This window comes from Podarcis erhardii (genome assembly GCF_964252035.2).
Source record: "Podarcis erhardii genome assembly, chromosome: 13".
NCBI lineage: Eukaryota > Metazoa > Chordata > Lepidosauria > Squamata > Lacertidae > Podarcis > Podarcis erhardii.
In genome coordinates, this window is record NC_138502.1 from 5,620,383 (window position 1) to 5,635,601 (window position 15,219).

At 44.3% G+C, this 15,219-nt stretch overlaps 1 gene segment (V, D, J or C); it reads right to left on the minus strand.

Annotated features, from left to right (window-relative positions):
• Nucleotides 1-6,020: 6,020 nt before the first annotated feature.
• Nucleotides 6,021-12,847, minus strand: LOC309328515 (Ig gamma chain C region-like). The segment is given in 5 exons: nt 12,829-12,847; nt 11,503-11,805; nt 9,815-10,141; nt 8,126-8,449; nt 6,021-6,494 (listed from the first exon to the last, which is right to left on the minus strand).
• Nucleotides 12,848-15,219: the final 2,372 nt, after the last annotated feature.

Here is a 15,219-nt window from a genome sequence, read left to right on the forward strand (position 1 = left end):
CTTTTGCTTGGTAAAGGATTTCTCACCCCCACCAACTGCTGGGTTCCTATGTGCCTTATAGGGTTATGAGCTCTGGACTTCCAATGCCTAAGACAATCCCCCATAAACTAGTATTCTGCTGCCACCTTATCAATACTAATGCCCTTTGTCCCAGCCTTGATAGCTTAGCCAAACATGAGACATGGTGTGAACAAATCAAAACTTTATTAAGGCAGTAAAAGCTCAATGTTGACAGGTACTTATACGATGTTGCACATAACAGAGCCTGGATATTTTATATCATGTGTTTATACTTCTATTAATAGCCTATCCTGCCCATTCTACCCATTGCTCCTCAGCTCCCAAACCAGCCACCCTTCATCATCCCTCTCCAAAATCCCAAGACACACACACACACACACACACACACACACACACACACACGTTCTAACTGTCACACTTCACCTTCAGCAAATCAGCATAAAAAACATACCAGCATTCCTTCCCTCCCTCTCCCTTTCTGCACATCTTACCTTATATAGTACAAAAAAAAAATCCCCCCTACAGAATATTTACCAAGTAGTATGTAAAATACAAAGCTGTACAGTTCAGTTACATTGGAAAACACCACAATCTTCTTTACAGTCACTGTGGAAGACATGTTTAAAGGACCAGTAGAAGGGCTTCATCTCCACCCGCCAAGGAGGAGAAGGGGCCGAAAGAGAGAAGATTGGGGCGTTCACACTGGAGAAGGAGCCCTAAATCCAGCCAGCGACTACTTCTTTGCACCCCATGAGGTGCAGGGAAAGAGTTCCCAGGAAAATGTTTCTAGGCCACTCTTTGGCTAACGTTCTTATAGTCAGGGCCCAACGACTGCTTCTTCAGGAGCATCACAGTGGAGAAGAGCCATTTTACCTGTGGGAAGTAATCAGAGTGGGGATAAAGGAAGACATACACCAGGAATGAATACAGAAGAAAAATATGCAAGATCTACTTGTTCTTAGTTCCTTTCCCCTTCCTATCTCCTGCCAGTCACGGTTTGCAAGGCACCGTATTTTTCGCTCTATAAGATGCACCAGACCACAAGACGCACCTAGTTTTTGGAGGAGGAAAACAAGAAAAAAAAAATATTCTGAATCTCAGAAGCCAGAACAGCAAAAGGGATCGCTGCACAGTGAAAGCAGCGATCCCTCTTGCTGTTCTGGCTTCTGGAATAGCTGCGCAGCCTGCCTTTGCTCCATAAGATGCACACACATTTCCCCTTACTTTTTAGGAGGGAAAAAGTGGGTCTTATAGAGCAAAAAATACGGTATATTTATGTGTTTATTTACACATAACAACATGTCAAAAGAACAATGAGAAGAGTCTTGCTGGAGCAAGCCTTTAACAACGGAGGTAGAACATATCCATTGCAGTTAGTAGCCACTGATAACCTCATTTCCCATGAATTTGTCTTTTAAAACCTTCCAAGTTGATGGCCGTCGCTACCTCTTGCTAGAGCAAATTCCACATGAAGAACTATGGCCTATGGGCAATGAACCATAAAACCATTCCTTGCCATCTTTCCCCATCCCATTACCCTTAACTTGTCTTTCCCACCAACAAGTCAAATATTTTTGTCTTTCCCACCAACAAGTCAAATATTTTTGACTTGTTGTTCTGATTTTAGTGGGATATTGAATGGACTGTTTGACACAGTATACATGTAACGGTATAGGCTCATTCTTCTACAGAACCATCCAGTAATTTACAACTAACAGTACAAACATCTCAGCATTATCCCTTTGTCTTTTCTCGTCTTTCTATCCCTGATTTGTTTATGTTGCCTCCCTTCCTCCACCATTTAAATGCAAATATCGATATATAATATCCCTTCCCCTCTACTCACTTTGAATAGTGTAATGGTGGCACTATAAGAAACACTGAGGAGGAAGAGAACAAAGAAAATGAAGATGGTTCGCCACAGGCGGTCCAGTTCCTCCTCCTTCTCATTGCTGTAATCATCCATTGTTGACACAGTCACCTCTGTGAGGAGAGAGAAAGAGACGTCAATCCCTGTATTCACCATAAAACATCCCCAAGCTTCACCCACCACTGATGTCTATACCCTTTGTAATCAACACAGGCTACAGAAATCTCAAAGCTACCTGTTCTGAAATTTGACTGTAATTGCAGGGAGAAATGTATGAAACCCACAGGGTGGGAATTCTATCATAGTGCATTGGTAAGGTAATTCCTGACCTAATGCCAGGCCCAGTATACCTGAAGGAGCGTCTCCACCCCCATCGTTCTGCCCGGACGCTGAGGTCCAGCGCCGAGGGCCTTCTGGCGGTTCCCTCATTACGAGAAGCAAAGCTACAGGGAACCAGGCAGAGGGCCTTCTCGGTAGTGGCACCCGCCTTGTGGAACGCCCTCCCATCAGATGTCAAAGCGATAAATAACTACCTGACATTCAGAAGACATCTTAAGGCAGCCCTGTTCAGGGAAGTTTTTAATCTGTGATATTTTAGTGTATTTCTGGTTTTTATGGAAGCCGCCCAGAGTGGCTGGGGAAACCCAGCCAGATGGGCGGGGTACAAATAATAAATTATTATTATTATTATTATTACTATGGGTTGCCATTTAAAAATCCACTTTCCCCATTAGATTCTATCCGCTCCCATTTGTCTGCCAAGTCTTCCCTGTCCATAGTAATATAGATACAAGTGGCAGGTATTAGCATGCATGCACACTTCACTTAGAGTTATACAGACTCATAGGTTCTACTCAGTAGTACTGATGTACTATTCTTATATTTCTTCTTATTCTTACAGTCTAACACGGACTACAAAACCCCAAAACCTATGACACATGAACTGCACATCTGCAAGATCATCTATCATCTACATAACAATAAATATCATCTAAATTTTGAAATAGAGGCTTGGTGTTAGAGTTTTGGTAACCCAGCCTGTTCACCCCAGGTAATGTTTGTGCCTAGTTCTTCAGAGTAACTTCAGCCTCTCTCTCTCTCTCTCTCTCTCTCTCTCTCTTCTGAGGGCCATATAGAAAGGCCACACAGTGAGCATCATGGTTGATGGGGGCTTTGAATCTGGTCTTCTAACCACCAAAACCGAACACTAGCCAGTACGCAAAGCAGGCCACCTGTTAACATTGAGGTATGGAGTAACCAGCGAGTAGGTGTGGGTAGGGAATTGTGTTCATTTCATGTGCAGGTGGCTGAGGCCACAGCATTGCAGCATAATTGGGGCAAGAGTCAAAACAAAATAAAAAAATTCCGTCCAGTACCACCTTATAGACCAACTAAGTTTGTTATTGTTATGAGTTTTCGTGTGCAAAGTATCTGAAGAAGTGTGCATGCACACGAAAGCTCATACCGATAACAAACTTAGTTGGGCTCTAAGGTCTTAATGGAAGGATTTTTTTATTTTGTTTCAACTACGGCAGACCAACACGGCTACCTACCTGTAACTGTAAACTGGGTGTTTGAGTGGAGATTTGGGCTGCTGGACCCAAGTGTACTTAGAAATCCTACCCCCCCAATTTTTAAAATCACTGCCCAAAATGTCAAGAGAGTTTGAGGCAGCTTATCTTTTTGTGTGTACAGTGGTGCCTCGCAAGACGAAATTAATTCGTTCTGCGAGTTGCTTCGTCTTGCGGTTTTTTCGTCTTGCGAAGCACGGCTATTAGCGGCTATTAGCGGCTATTAGCGGCTTAGTGGCTATTAGCGGCTTAGCGGCTATTAGCAGTTTCATCTTGCGAAGCAAGCCCATAGGGAAATTCGTCTTGCGAAGCACCTCGAAAAACAGAAAACCCTTTCGTCTAGTGAGTTTTTCGTCTTGCGAGACATTCGTCTTGCAGGGCACCACTGTATGTGTTTGACTGGGTGGTTCTGAGGTGATCCCAGACTATATCTCTGAGGGGGGAAAATACCCCCCATTGTATACCTGCGTGTCATGATTAGGTCAAAGCACCCTCTCTAACATATTATCTCTCACATCCCACCCTCAATGTAAGGCCAGTCCAGTAATATGTCCTGAATATTCAGTGAATTTGATTTTCTCTCATGGCTCCTCATCCATCTGACCTATTCGCCAGTCTATCCAAAGCTTGGCTCAGTTTGCTCACCCATCCCAATCAGATTTAGGGTCTATTATTATTATTATTATTATTATTATTATTATTATTATTATTATTTGCTATCAGCATTATCATAATTATTAATTTCAATTTCTCACAGATGGGATGCTAACTGTCACTTGATTTTTTTTATATTTAACAGCCACTTTGAGGGATAAGTTTTGTAGGCACCCGGGTATGTACAGTAGTCCTGATGAAGATCACCCTTCCCTGTGGCTGTTCCTTGTCCCTGTTATCACATTTAGTCCGGCTCTTACAGACTATTCTTTGCTCTCAGGCAATGCAGGTGTAGTGCATTTTCTTAGTTTCTTCTGCTGCCTCCCTGAGATGAATAATCTGGACAATGTGAGTTGATATGAAGGAAAGCTATATATTGTCGATGGTGAGTGTGCACGACTGTTGCACCAGATGACTGCTGGATACTTTCTGGCCCTATGACTCCCTTACTCCTGCTCTCTGTTGAACTATCTTTCCCCAGGATGCCTTGCCTGCTCCTGTACTTCCAGCTCCATACAGATATCTCTGTCCTTGTAGCAGAGAACATACCTTGCACAGATGGTAGCCAATGCTAGTCCTACTCAGAGTAGAGCTATTGAAATTAATGGACAAGTGGTAGTCTTATTCATTAATTCCAGTGGGTCTGCTATGAGTAAGGCTAGCACTGGATACAGCCAATATCTGTAATTAGAACTGTCATTCATGATTTTATCTTGGTTTCTTTTGAAAGGATTCATGAAACCGTTACGTAGAGTTTGAAGAGCTGGAGCTGGTCAGAGTGACCAGCATTAGGCTGAGAAGGAAAGCTGATCAAGACTCAATAAAAGTCAGCTTCTTACATCTTATAAGATATATCCCAAACAGGAAGACAGAAGAAGAGAAGGGCAACATAAAATAATTTCCCACCAGTCGTCTGCAATGGGCAGAATACATATTCATATCAAGAAGGCAAAATTAGAATATGAGGCTTAGGCCTTGATTTTTTGGGACTGTGGCAAATTTAGAAATACATTTTGCTCATTTCCCCAGCCTTTTTATTTTTACTCCCTTGGTTTGTGCTTGTGTTTGTGTGTGTGTGTGTGTGTGTTCCCAAACATGCTCCCATTTCTAAATCCATTGCTTCTATTTGAGCCACCCAAGGCTTGTTAGCATCTTGGACCTTCTTGACATTCTGGTCCCCTTGCTCTGCTGCTACTTCAGTTCTGCTTGTTTACACTGTCCTCCACAGCTTCTTTTCCTGCTGTAATATTATCTATCAGCTTCTAATACACAGAACACTGAGTTATAATACTGTTTCTGGGTCTGCAGTGAACTCCACAGCTCTGCCACAATTGACTAGTTTGAACCATTGAGGAACAGAGGCCTGGTGCCAGTTGACCAAAGGATGAAGCTGCTGGTGGTTGCGATGGGAGAGGTTGAGGGGGATCTGCAACAGAATCTTTGTGGGAGAGGAGGATACATAAATATTCCTCTTCAATGTTATAGCAGCTGTTTTCAGCACCAGACATTAAAAGGAGAGCAGCTTCCTGTATATGGACATGTACAGAGGGAAGCCAGTGTGGAGCAGATGACAGGATGTTGGACTTGAGCCCGGTGGAATTTGACCCAGATTCAAATCACCATTTATCTAGATGAAGCTCACTGGGTGTCTTTGGACCAAATCACTCTCACTTCTAGGACATGGCAAGGGCCTGTTGTGAGTAGTAAAACTTCACATATACTGACACCAGACCTTTGCAACCTCCCCACTCCCCATGGCATAGCTCTGATAATGGCGAATACATTTTGCTTCCCATATCATGAAGACCCACTTAATAAATCCATTCTCTCCTTGCTTTCCAGAACACACCCACCCCACACCAGTCATCGATTCTCCTGCAAGTGACCACAACATGGGATATATCTGAGTTAGTTCTCTTTTATTCAGCCATAGGCCAAACATGCATGCATGGAAGCCCTTTACACAGGTCATCTGACAATGCTAGAGGAAAATCCGGGAGAGGCTGAAGAGGTTACAGTGCATAGGAGGTATGGCCATCATTTTTTACCCTGGGATTTCTCCACGGTCCTCTGGGTGAACTTCATGGGGAGGGCTTCGTGGTAAACTATGCAAGTGAAAGGGGTTCCATTGTTCCAGTCAGAGAATGGGATTGTCAGCTTGCTGTAGATGAAGTGAGAGTTGTTGCTCTTGTCCTTCATGACTGGCGTGTTGACATGGTGATCTTCAGGCATGGCATTGTTATTCTTCAGCCACTGGATAGAAACTTCTTTTGGGGTGAATCCTGTGACCAGGCAGGTGAGCGTCAGCATTCGTGGCTGAGCACGGATTTCCTCGTTGTGCGGGGAGAAGAGGAACACCTTGGGAGCCTTTATGTCGCCTTTTTTGGGGGGGGGATGGGGTGGGCGAATGTATGAGAGAAAAGATGTGCCAGCAGTGATTAAGATTAGAACCAATTAGTATATGCCGCAGTACATTCCCAATAATGATCCCAAAAGGCCCGTCATACTATGTGAAACTGCATGAGGATTTCCCCAGAGACTACCTGTGCTCTTCTTTCTGGTCAGGAAACAGTGTTCCCCCTGGGGGGGGGTATTCAAGGGTACACAGTACTAACACCTTTTGTTTTGTCTTTAAAAAGTGTGGCACTTACTGTACTCACTTAATGGTGAGTAATGACACTTATTTTTCTAGAAAAAAAACACTGCTTGTCTCCATGATATACACAGGTACCCTGTTTCTGGGCACAATTCAAAGTGTTGGTGCTGACCTTGAAAGCCCTAAATGGCCTCAGCCCAGTATACCTGAAGGAGCATCTCTACCCCCATCATTCAGCCCGGACACTGAGGTCCAGCTCCGAGGGCCTTCTGCCGGTTCCCTTACTGCGAGTTACAAGGGGCCAGGCAGAGGGCCTTCTCGGTTGTGGCACCCGCCCTGTGGAATGTCCTCCCATCAGATGTCAAAGAAATAAACAACTATCTGTCTTTTAGAAGACATCTGAAGGCAACCCTGTTTAGGGAAGTTTTTAATGTTTGATGTTTTATCATATTTTTAATATTCTGTTGGGAGCCGCCAGATGGGCAGGGTATGTATGTATGTATGTATGTATGTATGTATGTATAAATAATAATAATAAAAAATAGAACAGCTTGGCCTTCTCTGGCGGCATTCGCATTCATAAATAGCACAGCAAACAAAGTTTTAGAAATTAATCTATCCATATTGCAATTCCTGTTACAATTTGAATGTCATGGCTTCTCCCCATGAGAATCCTGGGGCTTGTGGTTTGGGCAGGAGTGCTGATTATTATCTGCTAAATGGTTTGAAAAACAGTTTCAAGTACAGTAGACAGAGTAAATCCTCAACGACAACATTAATGAGCTAGAATGCATTTAGCTGAAGCCCTTTTGCATGTGGGTAGGGTAGGAAGAAGTGCAACATGGGTTGGGCTTCTTCAAGCTGGATGAATACATAAGATACCAAACCAAGATAGCAGAGATTTTACACAGCCTACTTTCTTTTAACAGATATACAGAGGGGGCCCATAACACAGAGAATTCCAGTCTTTCCTGAGAAGGTATTGGTATGCTCAAATTCCCACATTGTTCTTTCCAGGTACCTCCTTAAATGTACAGATTAGGCCACCAGCGAAAGGAAAATGTACTGCCCTCAACAGAACTGGCTCAATCCTTCATCTGCCTATCAATAGACAGATTTAGGGGTTAGAAGGATCCTTAGCTGGAGATGGAAATAGTCCCAGTGTTGCCTTCTGATAAAAAGCATGCATTGCAGGTTTCTCAAGCACCATAAAAACCTGTGAGCAGAGACAAGTGTAGAATGATTGTGCAAACCTGCACAATAGCCCCACCAGACTGTGTGAGATTGCAAAGTGTGTCCGCAGTGTAAATCACAGATAAGCCAAGTGGTGCTGGGTGTTTAAGTATTCTCTTTCCTGCTGGAACACAAGGACACCAACCCCAGAACAGGAGACCAACACTGTTTCCCTCTTACCTCTCATCTTGGCAATGGTCCTATTGATGGGAGCAGCCAAGCTTGGATATTCCACCTTGCAGGTGAATTCCTCACCCTGCAGCCATGTTGTTACAGGGAGGGAGCTGGTCGCGGTGTACTTTCCATTAAGCTCTTCTTTCACTTCCAATAAACCTGGGCTCACAGGTCCTGAATCTGCCCGTGACCAGGTGACTTTCAGCCCGTCTGCATTTTCCAGATTTTCCACCACACAGGTGAGCGTAGGGTCTCTGTTTATGTACAAGTCTTTTGCGGTTGGGGGCATGATTCGCACGCTAATGCCAGCGGAGGGGCAATCAGTATTATCTGGGGATACAAACGTCATGTTACTTCTCCAACCGCCCCTCCCCTCTCTGCTGTTTTAGGGGCTTGCATGCATCCTGTTAAGAAGGGCAGTCATTGCTGCAGAGTAAAAGGAATCAATAACTCCACACCTGGTACATGTATTAAAGGAAAGAAGCTGGCATTTGGTGCCCTTGGGTGTCCGAGAATCAATAAAAGCTCCATATTCCATTGTCAGTAACCAAGCAAAAAATAAATTAAAAAAAGTTCCCTGTCACCCTCCATATTCCATTGTGAATAATGAGCAGGAACAAACAGTTCCCTGTTACCCCCTTCTACAACATCAGCTTCTGCTATCAAGACCACATTGTTTTATGTAGGAGAAGGCACTGAGTCAAACTACATGTTGTAGAGGAAGGAAAATGTCCTCTGACCCCACCTCCCTGGAGAGGATAGCATATTTGCCAAGACTTTTCATGGACATTTGCGGCACTCTGATGTCCACTGAACTATGTCTTCCCCAAGTCCTGCTTCCAGTAGAAATGGAAAATAACTACTCTGCCATTAAGGTCATGTGTACATTGCAGTCAGTGGGAAAAGGTTTATTTCAATGGGCCATGATAGAAAGCAGTGCATATGTATGTATGAATGAATATATGTATGTGTATGTATGTGCATACTGTGTGTTTGTGTGTGTGTGTATGTGTGTGTGTGTGTGTGTATATAATGTATACACACGCACATACATACAGTGGTACCTCGGTTTAAGAGGACTCACAGGTAAGTTCCACCCTCTATTGTGTGGGCAGGGCGGTCCCACCCTACCTGGCTAACTCCCCTGGCAACGCCCCCCCCCCCCGCCGGGATTGGTTAACTGTTCAGGTATCCAGCGTGGGAGGGGGCAAAGCCAGGTTTTTAGGGAGCTGTGTAGGATCGGGGGGGGGGGGGCTGCACGCAACCACACAAAAAATGTCCCCCATTTGATGTGGGGAGCGGTCATTATGAACAATTCGGTTTACGAACTTCACAAAACCTGAAGTAGTGTCCCATTTTGAGAACTTTACCTCGGTCTAAGAATGGAAGCTGAACAGTGGAAGGGCACTGGCGGCAGGAGGCCTGATTAGGGAAAGTGCACCTCGGCTGAAGAATGGTTTCGGTTTAAGAACAGACTTCTGTAATGGATTAAGTTCCCAAACCGAGTTACCACTGTGTGTGTGTGTGTGTGTGTGTGTGTGTGTATGAATTAGGAAGGACACTATCTTGAAATGCTTAGCACTTGAGAGGACCCTCAGTAACCTCGAAGCAGTTGTCCTCTTCACCCCTGCATTCCAGTCCATGCCCACCCAAACAGAGGAAAACACAAGTGCCAGCTCAGTCAATCTTTCCTACCTTCACATATCTTGGCTTTGCTTTTCAATTTGGTTTGGGTTGCTTCGTGGAACACCTGGCAGTGGTAGGTATTCCCAGCCTGCCAGTCTTCTTTGCTAACATTGACTGTGCTTGTGGTACTGAAGGTGTACCCATGGGCATCCTTCCTGGGCGGTGCTGTGATCGAGGATAGCAAGCCAGGTTGCCCACCCACTAGCCACTCTATCGTCACCCTGCTGGGGTAGAAGCTGGAGATAATGCACAGCAGCTCAATGGTGGCATGCCTGGGATCGCAGGAGGAATGGAGCAGGCGGACTTCTGGGACCACTGGTGGTTTTGCAGGAGAGTCTGGAGGGGTATAAGTTATGGGAAAGCAGGGATGGGTTAACTTGTCAATTTTGATTTCTCTCAGTTTCTCTCCCCCCCCCCATTCTCCATATCTGTATGCAAATATTTCTAAAATAAGTACTTATGAAAATTCATCTGCATTTTAAACTATTTTTTTCCTAACATGCTGTCTTTACATACAATCTTGCCTAATATAAACATTTTTGCTAAGCAGTGCTCCTGATATAATGCATTTTAATATGTTATTTATACTAATATATCCATTTTTGTGCACATCTTTCCTTAGTAGGTTCATTTTTGTACACACTACTTGGCTGGAGAACTGCTTTGCAAAATCCGGATAAGTGTGAATTTGAAAGGATGGCTGTGTTTTCATTCAAGTGTTGTGAATTAGGTTGATTCATATTTAAATCTGAACTGAACTGATATTCTCCCACATCCATATGTGAGTGGAATTAATACCATTTGTTTGTGATCAATCCCCCTTCCCCATGTCTTAGTGATCTTCACTTTGCCACCTATTTCCCTCTCCATGTAACCTTTGAGGCCTAAGTGACTACTAGTTCTGCAATTCGCCTCTTTTGGTTCTCCTATTATCATCCTCCCCACCTTCTGACATGCTGATCCCAAAGTTATGAACATCCTCACTTTCTCATCAAGGCACTTTCCCCCCACTCGGTATCCCTATTCAAAGCTTGCCTCCCCCCTGTAGCTATCATGCTTTGCCTTGCTTGCTTCAGCACAAAGATGGCACAGGCAGATGAATCCTAACCATTCCTTCCAACATTACAAGTGATTGGGCTGTAGGAACAGCCAACCACCCCAGAACTTAATTCATTTCACTGGTTCTGCAGGTTGACAACTCATATAAGGAATTAAAATGAGGGGTCATGAATGCCATTCACATGTGTGTGTATGTTTTGTGTTTTGGTAACATTGCTCCAAAGAAGAATTATCTATAAATGGCCACAAATCCCTCTAAATCAATCTAACCTTGAAATGTATTCCAAAAAGCTGCTGCTGGATGATGCTCCAACTTGCTGCTGACAACTGAAATCTGAAATGGTGCAACCTGACTTTTTCTTATACCATTGTTGGTACTGAATGGAGGATTCCAAACTCGTTCTCTCCACTCCAACCCCTATATTTCATTTGTAAGCCTTGTTGGGCAGAGGCAGTTTTTCTTTTGGGTGGTGCCTGCCATGCTTAATGTGCCTTGGAATGAGACAATAATACTACACAAAAATATTGCATCTATTGCCCCTCTCTCTCCACCCAAGTACATTACTTTCTTTAACCGCATTGATTGCCCATTTGGGAGTTAAAAAGCAAGCAGATAATCAAGGCCCAGAAAGACTCACGCTCAATGTCTTTGTTGGCTGTGAAGCCGGTAGCTGCATGTGTGACATTGCATTCAAACTTCTCTGATTCCCAGGTGCTGGTTGGGATGGTGAGCTGGCTGGTGAGAGTGTAGAGGCCCCTGGATGAATCCAATAGTGCAGGGAAGGTTCGGATGCCGCTGGAGATGGCTCCCGAATTCCACTGTACTGTGACCGGTTCAGGAAAGTAGCCAAAGACCAGACAACCTATGGAGACCAGGGAGGCGGTAGAGGAGTCTTGGCTACAGGGAGGCAATGGGAAGACCGTCGGGGCTGTGGCACTTGCTGCAATTAAAGAGAGCAAAAGTCATGTTGAAGATATGCTGTGCAGCAAATGTGTGTTCCATGGGCTGAGTGTGGGTTACACGATATCACTGTCTCATTCCTGCCCTCATCACAACATAGTAAGTGGTAATAAGTGTCTCTAGCACCACATCCATGCCAACTCAAAAATGGAAAGTATAATGCTGGTGGTCAACAAAAGAGATTTAAAGACTCTCTCAAGGCAAATCTAAAAAAATGTAGTATACACATTGACAACTGGGAAACACTGGCCTGCGAGAGCTACCACTGGAGAACTGCCTTTACCAAAAGTATCACGAGCTTTGAAGACACTTGAAGTCAGGATGAAAGGGAGAAATGTGCTAAGAGGAAGGCATGCTTGGCAAACCCTCACCATGATCATTTCCTCCCTGGAAACCTATGTCCCCACTGTGGAAGGATGTGTGGATCCAGAACTGGCCTCTACAGTCACTTATGGACCCACTGTTAAAACCGTGTTTATGGAAGACAATCTTACTTGGCTATGTGTGATCGAAGAAGAAGAAGAAGAAGAAGAAGAAGAAGAAGAAGAAGAAGAAGCAGCAGCAGAAGCTATGTTCGGGCCTGGACAGAGCTTGTCTGATGCCCTGGCTGGGATTCTTCTTAGAATTAAGTTATGAACGCAAACAAAAAAAGCAGCTGGTACCTGGCTTAACCCTCCAAGACCTGGAGTGAGTGGTAGTTTCTTTAGGGAATAGTTGTCCTGGAGTTCTCTACCATTTATGGCTAATTTTAAAGTATTTTCCCTTACGCAAGTCGACAGTGACTTCCCTGGTCAGGAAAACCATAGATATGTACATTTCACTTCATCACTCTGCTCACTCATATGTATCTCCCAGACCAGTAAGGAGCCCTGTCGCAATTTCTATTAAGATCTTATTGATACTAGAAGCAAATCCTTTGCTCTTGGAGCCAGTGCTAATAGTAAGAGCCTTAAAGGGGCCTGGTTGCCTCTATCACAAACATTATTTGAGACAGCACATTTACCTGAAAGACACTGGGACATGCTCAAGTTCATCCATAAAAGTAAAAGTAAAGGTAAAGTACCCCTGGACGGTTAAGTCCAGTCAAAGGCGATTATGGGGTTGTGACACGCATCTCACTTTCAGGCCATGGGAGCTGGTATTTGTCCACAGACAGCTTTCTGGGTCATGTGACCAGCATGACTAAACCGCATCTGGCACAAAGGAACACCATAACGGAAACCAGAGTGCACAGAAACACTGTTTACCTTCCTGCCGCAGTGGTACCTATTTATCTACTTGCACTGGTATGCTTTTGAACTGCTAGGTTGGCAGGAGCTGGGAACAAGCAACCGGAGCTCACCCCGTCGTGGGGATTCAAACCGCCGACCTTCTGATCAGCAAGCCCAAGAGGCTCAGTGGTTTAGACCACAGTGCCACCCGCATCCCTCAGTTCATCCATAGTTCTGCTATTGCCAACAAGTTCCAAACCTACTGGGCATGAAGAATGCTGCTTAATTGATCTCCTGGCCATTTGTTTGAGAGAGGGAAGGTATCTATTGCACCAAAGCATCAGTTTCAAACTTGTTTTCTTAAGCACGAGAGCTAGAAACTCTCTTGAAAATACTGAAAGCTTAGGATGCCAAATTATTTGTAGAATACAAACAGCACCCACCAACTGGCTGATTATCTCCAGATTTGCCAAATGCTTGACACCTGTCCTTGAGCTGCATTTGCACTGTTATTCAGTGAATTCCACATCAAAATTTTTTGGCTTCAAGTTCTTAATCTATAACCAAACCAGATACATTTTTATTTTGAAGTCTACATTTATTTATTTTTAAAAAAGTTGTGGGGGGGATCTTACATCCATGAAAAGGGGGCTTTGTGGTTTATGGAAAGCGGTAAGAAGGAAGCGTGTAGTTTTTGCCTAGTTTTCACTGGTGGCAAAACTGTCTGGCCTATGCCTAAAGGAAACAATGTCAGGGAGGAAAAATTCTAGCAGCAGGGTGGGGAACATTTGTAACCCAAGGGTCTCATTCCATCATGAGCAATGTTCTGGGGGCACATGCTAACTGGAGTCATGTTCAAAGTCAAAAGGAGCCAAGATGAACAGAGCAAAAGATGGAACTCTTTTGCACTTTCTAGCTGCAGAAAATTCAGAGGATTCTGTGCACACATAGATTCCCCCATCCAAATTAAGCAAGAACCAATATCACAATACAAGGACACTTCCCAATCAGGCAAAAAACACTCAAGGAATGGGATGTGGTAAGTCTGGGGAGGGTTGTAAAAGCTGGATGGAGAGAATGGAGGGGCAAATTTGTCCTCTAAGCATGAGGTGCCCCATTTTCCCCTGGTTCACTAGCTGAACAACAACAGTACTTTTTACAAATAATGCAGGTTGGGAAAAACCCGAAGGCATATCAGCCATGTGTTATCTCTGAGACCTAGATCTACTACCTCTGTGGGAACAAGGCCTTGCTGTCCGTTAGAGGATGCAGAGCCTTAGGCCAAGAGGGTGCTGCCGGACGTCTGTCCCATGAGAAAAACTTCAGGTTTCTCAACAGCTTGCAAATTGTGGACACATAGCCAGTTCCTTTCCACACACAGGTGTCACTCAGACAGTTAGGAGGGGAAGCTTTTCCTGCCATGATGGGAAAAACTTTAACTGCTTAGATACCTTGCTTCAGGAGTAAGACCAAGGAAACAGCCATGTGTCTCTGGTGGCTGACTCAACAGGCAGCATACATAATAAAACAGACTATGCAACAACTCAGTAAAATGATAACATCAAGAAAAGATAACCCTGCAGTAGATAAAATCCAGGCATAAAATGGGTCTGCCCAGCAATCTTTAAAAGCCAAGAAGGTGCAAATATTGTGAGAAGGCATGAGTCCAACAACATGTTCTCAAATGCTGAATGTGAGGAACATCAGCATGTGTGAGTGTTAAAGATGAGGTGTGTCCACACAGAGATGTTTAGAAGTCTTGGGGATGCTGCTGAACAAAAGCAACTCATAATTAAGATAGTTTCAAGAAGGCCCACCCCAAAGGCAAGGCAGGGACAGTGCTTTGCCAGAGACAAGTTCCAGAAAAGAGGAACCATTCCAGTTCAATAGTGACAACTGCCAAACATGTCCTTCTCTAGCTACAAGACCTGGGATGCCTTTCAGCCCCATGGAACTTCCCTTCTGACCTTGCACAGGCCCCCTCCCCAGTCACCCACATCTTCTCTACCTTCTCCTCCTCAGCCAGAGCTGATGATCAAACTTAGGAGTCCCAGCACATGCTGACTCCAGCTTGCAACCACTGGAAACCACTCTCCTAATGTGGGGAGTCCATGCTTGTTTTAAGCTGTTATGCTCCTCTCTCCTCCCCCAGAAGCATGAGCTTCCCCAGGGCTGCTACTTTC